Raw genomic sequence first — 7,757 nt, 5'->3', positions numbered from 1 at the left:
ATGCTGATCGGGATCTTGTCCCTAACTAGAACCCCGCATTGAGCAGCAAAAGCATCCTTTGTCCAGAGGGGTTCAATCGGTTGGCCGTCGCGCGCGATTGCTGTGATCTCAAACCTTTCATCCGAGCGCAACTTTCTCTTCGGGCCTCGTCTCTTTACCGAAGTTGTGCTCGATCCGGAGGGCTAGAAAAAAGAAGAAAGACGAGTGTTAATTAATATGTGTACATACCAAAACAATGAATGCATCAATTAGCTAGTCAGCACAGGCTTAACTAATATATTTACCTGGCCGGACTCTGTTCGGTCACCGGAGCCGTCACCACGGGCTCCTTCTTGCACCAGCATTGGGTCACCGGAGCCATCATAATCATGTCTTTCCTCCTCCACTCTTCGATCACCGTAGCCTGCTCTTCACCCTGTTCTTCCAGACCATCATTGTCGTTAAGATACGACAAGATATCACCTCCGGCTAAGATTATGTCCCGCAACACCTCTTCTGCTTGCTCATCTCGTCCGTGCTCCATTGTTTCTGCAAATATTACAACATGGCAATTATTACACAAACATGACAGCAGGTGGATATATTAGTGCAAACATAGACCTAGCTTATTCCGGGTTTGGGGTGGCCTAGGCAACGCTTCAAGGGTAGGGGCGAGGCGGGAGGGGGTAGGAGACCGACATCGTTTTTTTCTAGGGTTTGGGTGTCCTCGAGAGTTTTGGTCGAGCGAGAGGGCCGGGGGGTGCTCCCGTGGTATAAGTTATCACGGTCGAGAGGGGGTATACATATCGACCGTCCATCATGTCGAAGTTATCTGGGAGGGAGTTATATATATCGACAACGACGAAATACATACACGGGAAAATAATGTTATCGAGGAGGGGGTATATCGACCCCCCCCCCCACGTGTTGAAGTTATCGGGAGGGGGTTATATCGACAACGACGACATACATACACGGGAAAATAATGTTATCGAGGAGGGGGTATATCGACCCCCCCTCGTGTTGAAGTTATCGGGAGGGGGTAATATCGACAATGATGACATACATACACGGGAAAATAATGTTATCGGAGAGGGGGTATATCGACCCCCCCACGTGTTGAAGTTATCAGGAGGGGGTTATATCGACAACGACGACATATATACACAGGAAAATAATGTTATCGGGGAGGGGGTATATCGACTCCCCTCGTGTTGAAGTTATCCCCACTCGTGTTGAAGTTATCGGGAGGGGTATATATCGACGACGACAGACCCGATAAAACATAAGAAAACGAAGAAGAAATAAAAAGAGGAGAAGAAGAAAGGAATAGAGGAGAGGATTGAAGAAAAAAAAGAAGAAAAAAAAATAGGAGAAGAAGAAAGGAATAGAGGAGAAGAAGAAAAAATAGAAAATATTATATTTTTTCTTCTTCTCCTCTATTCCTTTCTTCTTCTCCTCTTCTTTTTCTTCTTTTTTCCTCTTCTTATTTATTTCTCCTCTTCTTCCTCTCCTCTTCTTCTTTCTTTCCTCTTCTTATTTTCTTCTTTCCTATCCTTCTTTTTCTTCTTCTTCCCTTCCTAGCTAGATATATAAAACTTTTCTAAAATTGTAACTTTTGCATATATAAAACTTTTCCATGGATCATCATTTCTCATATATATCGAATATATATCCATTGTCATATATAAAAACTTTCTATATATGAACAAAAAACTTTCTATGAACAAAAAAACATTTTTGACATATATATTCATACATTTTGAACATCTACATACATACAATTTTTTTTGTTCACATATACATTATAGCCACATACACATATACATCACATATGAACAAAAACATTAAACTAATAAAAATAAAAAAACATATAGCCACATATGAACAAAAACATATAGCCACATACATACACATATACATTATATATATATGATCAAAAAACAATTAAACTAATAAAAAAACAGAGCCGGGGCGGCGGCTCTCACAGCGGGGGCGGCTAGGACGATGGCGACGGCGAGGGCGGCGAGGGCGCCGACGCGCGGGGGCGGGACGGGGCGGGGGAGGCGAGGGCGCCGGCGAGCACGCGCGGGCCGGGCAGGGGGCTCGGGGCGCCGAGGCGGCGCGCGCGAGCAGGGGAGCACGAGGCGGGGCGGCGCGTGGGGGCAGGGCGACGGCGACGAGCACCGGGCGGCGACCCGTCGAGGCAAGGGCGCGGGGCGACGGCGACGAGGAGCGGGCGGCGACGGCGAGCACGGGCAGCCTGGCGGCGTCGGGGGCAACTGGCGAGGGATCTGAAAATTTCCCAAGTGTTGGCTTATATAGGCACACCTTTGGTCCCGGTTGGTGACACCAACCGGGACCAATGCCACCCTTTAGTCCCGGTTGGTGCCACCAACCGGGACCAAAGGTCCATTTTCAGCAGCGCAAAGGGCGGGAAGCGGTGGCCTTTGGTCCCGGTTGGTGGCACCAACCGGGACTAAAGGGGGGCCATTGGTCCCGGTTGGTGCCACCAACCGGGACCAAAGGCCTTGCGCTACCCGCGGCCAAAAGTTTAGTACCACCTCGCTAGTTGAGAGGGGCTCGGAGTGGTTTATAAGCCCCACTGCGGCCGCCCTCTCGAGCTCCTCTCAAATGCAGGCTTACGGGCCTACTGTCACACTGTGCTGTCTGTGGGCCTATTGGGCCTTCTGCCGGCCTGAATCCTGGCCCAGGTTGGGTTTCTAGTCGTATTCAGGCCGTGGTGGCCCAATAGGTGGCAGTTTTTTTAAAACAAATCCAGTTTTTTGGTTCTATTTTTTGCATTATTTATTTTCTTTTGTTTTTTGCTTTATTTTTTTATTCTTTTTGCTTTTAGGTCAGCAAAATTATAAACTGTCTGTTAGTGCCATTAGTTTTAGAAAAAATATAAACTTTCTATTAGTGCCATTAGTTCTTTATGAAAATTCTTTTTGCTGTATTTAGTTTTTTTGTTTTCTTTTTTGCTATATTTATTTTGTTTTGTTTCTACTTACAACAAAAAAATTATTTATTTTATTTTATTTTGTTTCTAATTACTTATTTATTTTACTTTATGATAATTCTTTTTGCTATTAAAGTTTCTATCAAAAAAAGTTCTTTATGAAAATTCTTTTTGCTTTTAATGATTAAAAAAAAAGAGGCGCAATGCTCGTTGATTTGCTTCAAGCCTTTCGGAATAGTGTAGACTGCACTGCACATAGCTCGATGCAGTCTACCTTATTCCTCAAGGCTTGAAGCTAAGCAACGTGAGCATTGCGCCTCTTCTTCATCGTCTCTGAACTCAGGGCTTATAAACCGCTCCTAGTGCCTCTCAGCTAGCGAGGTGGGACTAAAAAACTGCTTAGTAAGAAACTCTAGTACCGGTTCGTGCCACGAACAGGTACTAAAGGTGCTCGTGGGGCCACAGCCTCATTAGTACCGGTTCGTGGCACCAACAGGGACCAAAGGGTGGAATTGGTCCCGGTTCGTGCCACCAACCGGGACCAATAGCCTTGCACAGCGGCGTGGTGGTGAGTTTAGTCCCACCTCGCTAGCTAAGAGATAGCCGCACCTGTTTATAAGGTGCGGTGCGCCTGAGCTGTCGAGCTCCTCTCTAAAGCAGGCTTACGGGCCTAACCTCTCTGTACATGCCTGTGGGCCTACTGGGCCTTCTGCGGGCCTGAATCCTGGCTCATGGATGGGTTTCTAATCGTATTCAGGCCGTGGTGGCCCAGTAGGTGGCATAATTTTTAATTTTTGGCCTGTTATTTTTCATGCATTTACTAATTATTTTGAGCTATAAGACCCTAAAATTGAAAAGCATTTCAAATGAACTCTGAAAAGGTTGAAAGTTGGCATGGTATCATCATTTCATCCACATAGCATGTGCAAGAAAGTTGAGAGGGTTACGGCAAAAACTAGATGCACTTCTTGTACAAAACGGACAATGGTATCATACTCGTCTATTACAAAGTTGGCATGGTATCATCATAATAGTTGCGGGAGAAAGTCTTCACTTTTTCTTCGCTTGTGTCATTTGCTTATTGCGCCGTAACCATGGATAATCTTCATCGTTTATCAGGATGCTTGGGTCAGCCTTGACTTTGAAGGGAGGAATTTCATGAAACTTTTCATAATCTTCAGACATGTCTGTCTTGCCCTCCACTCCCACAATGTCCCTTTTTCCTGAAAGAACTATGTGGCGCTTTGGCTCATCGTATGATGTATTCGCTTCCTTATCTTTTCTTTTCCTCGGTCTGGTAGACATGTCCTTCACATAGATAACCTGTGCCACATCATTGGCTAGGACGAACGGTTCGTCAGTGTACCCAAGATTGTTCAGATCCACTGTTGTCATTCCGTACTGTGGGTCTACCCGTACCCCGCCTCCTGACAGATTGACCCATTTGCACTTAAACAAAGGGACCTTAAAATCATGTCCGTAGTCAAGTTCCCATATGTCCATTATGTAACCATAATATGTGTCCTTTCCCCTCTCGGTTGCTGCATCAAAGCGGACACCGCTGTTTTGGTTGGTGCTCTTTTGATCTTGGGCGATCGTGTAAAATGTATTCCCATTTATCTCGTATCCTTTGTAAGTCAATACAGTCGAAGATGGTCACCTGGACAACGAGTACAACTCATCACAAACAGTGGTGTCACCTCTGAGACGTGTTTCCAACCAACTGCTGAAAGTCTTGATGTGTTCACATGTAATCCAGTCGTCACACTGCTACGGGTGTTTGGAGCGCAGACTGTTCTTGTGTTCATCGACATACGGGGTCACCAAGGTAGAGTTCTATAGAACTGTGTAGTGTGCTTGAGACCAAGAATATCCGTCCCTGCATATTATTGAGTCACCCCTCCAAGCGTGCCTTTTCCAGTCAGTCTCCCCTCATACCGTGATTTAGGGAGACCTATCTTCTTAAGGCCAGGAATGAAGTCAACACAAAACCCAATGACATCCTCTGTTTGATGGCCCATGGAGATGCTTCCTTCTGGCCTAGCGCGGTTACGGACATATTTCTTTAGGACTCCCATGAACCTCTCAAAGGGGAACATATTGTGTAGAAATACAGGCCCCAGAATGACAATCACGTCGACTAGATGAACTAGGACGTGCGTCATGATATTGAAGAAGGATGGTGGGAACACCAACTCGAAACTGACAAGACATTGCGCCACATCACTCCTTAGCCTTGGTATGATTTCTGGATCGATCACCTTCTGAGAGATTGCATTGAGGAATGCACATAGCTTCACAATGGCTAATCGGACGTTTTCCGGTAGAAGCCCCCTCAATGCAACCGGAAGCAGTTGCGTCATAATCACGTGGCAGTCATGAGACTTTAGGTTCTGGAACTTTTTCTCTGGCATATTTATTATTCCCTTTATATTCGACGAGAAGCCAGTCGGGACCTTCATACTGAGCAGGCATTCAAAGAAGATTTCTTTCTCTTCTTTCGTAAGAGCGTAGCTGGCAGGACCTTCATACTGCTTCGGTGGCATGCCGTCTTTTTCGTGCAAACGTTGCAGGTCCTCCCGTGCCTCAGGTGTATCTTTTGTCTTCCCATACACGCCCAAGAAGCCTAGTAGGTTCACGCAAAGGTTCTTCGTCACGTGCATCACGTCGATTGAAGAGCGGACCTCTAGCTCTTTCCAGTAGGGTAGGTCCCAAAATATAGATTTCTTCTTCCACATGGGTGCGTGTCCCTCAGCGTCATTCGGAACAGCTAGTCCGCCGGGACCCTTTCCAAAGATTACGTGTAAATCATTGACCATAGCAAGTACGTGATCACCGGTACGCATGGCGGGCTTCTTCCGGTGATCTGCCTCGCCTTTGAAATGCTTGCCTTTCTTTCGACATTGATGGTTGGTCGAAAGAAATCGACGATGGCCCAGGTACACATTCTTCCTGCTTTTGTCCAGGTATATACTTTCAGTGTCATCTAAACAGTGCGTGCATGCGTGGTATCCCTTGTTTGTCTGTCCTGAAAGGTTACTGAGAGCGGGCCAATCGTTGATGGTTACAAACAGCAACGCGTGCAGGTTAAATTCCTCCTGTTTGTGCTCATCCCACGTACGTACACCGTTTCCATTCCATAGCTGTAAAAGTTCTTCAACTAATGGCCTTAGGTACACATCAATGTCGTTGCTGGGTTGCTTAGGGCCTTGGATGAGAACTGGCATCATAATGAACTTCCGCTTCATGCACATCCAAGGAGGAAGGTTATACATACATAGAGTCACGGGCCAGGTGCTGTGATTGCTGCTCTGCTCCCCGAAAGGATTAATGCCATCCGCGCTTAAACCAAACCATACGTTCCTTGGGTCAGCTGCAAACTCAGCCCAGTACTTTCTCTCGATTTTTCTCCACTGCGTCCCGTCAGCGGGTGCTCTCAACTTCCCGTCTTTCTTACGGTCCTCACTGTGCCATCGCATCAACTTGGCATGCTCTTCGTTTCTGAACAGACGTTTCAACCGTGGTATTATAGGAGCATGCCACATCACCTTCGCAGGAACCCTCTTCCTGGGGGGCTCGCCGTCAACATCACCAGGGTCATCTCGTCTGATCTTATACCGCAATGCACCGCATACCGGGCATGCATTCAGATCCTTGTACGCACCGCGGTAGAGGATGCAGTCATTAGGGCATGCATGTATCTTCTGCACCTCCAATCCTAGAGGGCATACGACCTTCTTTGCTGCGTATGTACTGTCGGGCAATTCGTTATCCTTTGGAAGCTTCTTCTTCAATATTTTCAATAGCTTCTCAAATCCTTCGTCAGGCACAGCATTCTCTGCCTTCCACTGCAGCAATTCCAGTACGGTACCGAGCTTTGTGTTGCCATCTTCGCAATTGGGGTACAACCCTTTTTTGTGATCCTCTAACATGCGATCGAACTTCAGCTTCTCCTTTTGACTTTCGCATTGCGTCCTTGCATCGACTATGACCCGGCGGAGATCATCATCATCGGGCACTGGTTCCTCTTGATCATCAGCAGCTTCCCCCCTTGCAGCATCATTGGGCACATCGTCTGGTTCCTCTTGATCTTCAGCAGCTTCCCCCGTTGCAGCATCACCGTATTCAGGGGGCACATAGTTGTCATCGTCCTCTTCTTCTTCGCCGTCTTCCATCATCACCCCTATTTCTCCGTGCCTCGTCCAAACATTATAGTGTGGCATGAAACCCTTGTAAAGCAGGTGGGTGTGAAGGATTTTTCGGTCAGAGTAAGACTTCGTATTCCCACATATAGGGCATGGACAACACATAAAACCATTCTGCTTGTTTGCCTCAGCCACTTCGAGAAAATCATGCAAGCCCTTAATGTACTCGGAGGTGTGTCTGTCACCGTACATCCATTGCCGGTTCATCTGCGTGCATTATATATAATTAAGTGTGTCAAAAACCATTACAGAACATCATGAATAGATAATTAAGTGACCAAATTAATAGAAGTTCATCATCACATTAGAACCAAAGTACATACATAGTTCTCATCTAACAACATATATATAGCTCTCCAGAGCATCTAATTAATTAAACCATACATTGAAACTATGTAAAACATTTCAATGCGAAAACAAATGCGATCATAATCGCAACCAAGGTAACAATTGATCCAACGACATAATGATACCAAGCCTCGGTATGAATGGCATATTTTCTAATCTTTCTAATCTTCAAGCGCATTGCATCCATCTTGATCTTGTGATCATCGACGACATCCGCAACATGCAACTCCAATATCATCTTCTCCTCCTCAATTTTTTTATTT

This window comes from Aegilops tauschii, chromosome 3, assembly GCF_002575655.3.
Source record: "Aegilops tauschii subsp. strangulata cultivar AL8/78 chromosome 3, Aet v6.0, whole genome shotgun sequence".
NCBI classification, from domain to species: domain Eukaryota; kingdom Viridiplantae; phylum Streptophyta; class Magnoliopsida; order Poales; family Poaceae; genus Aegilops; species Aegilops tauschii.
Note: the sequence above shows the minus strand (reverse complement) of the source record.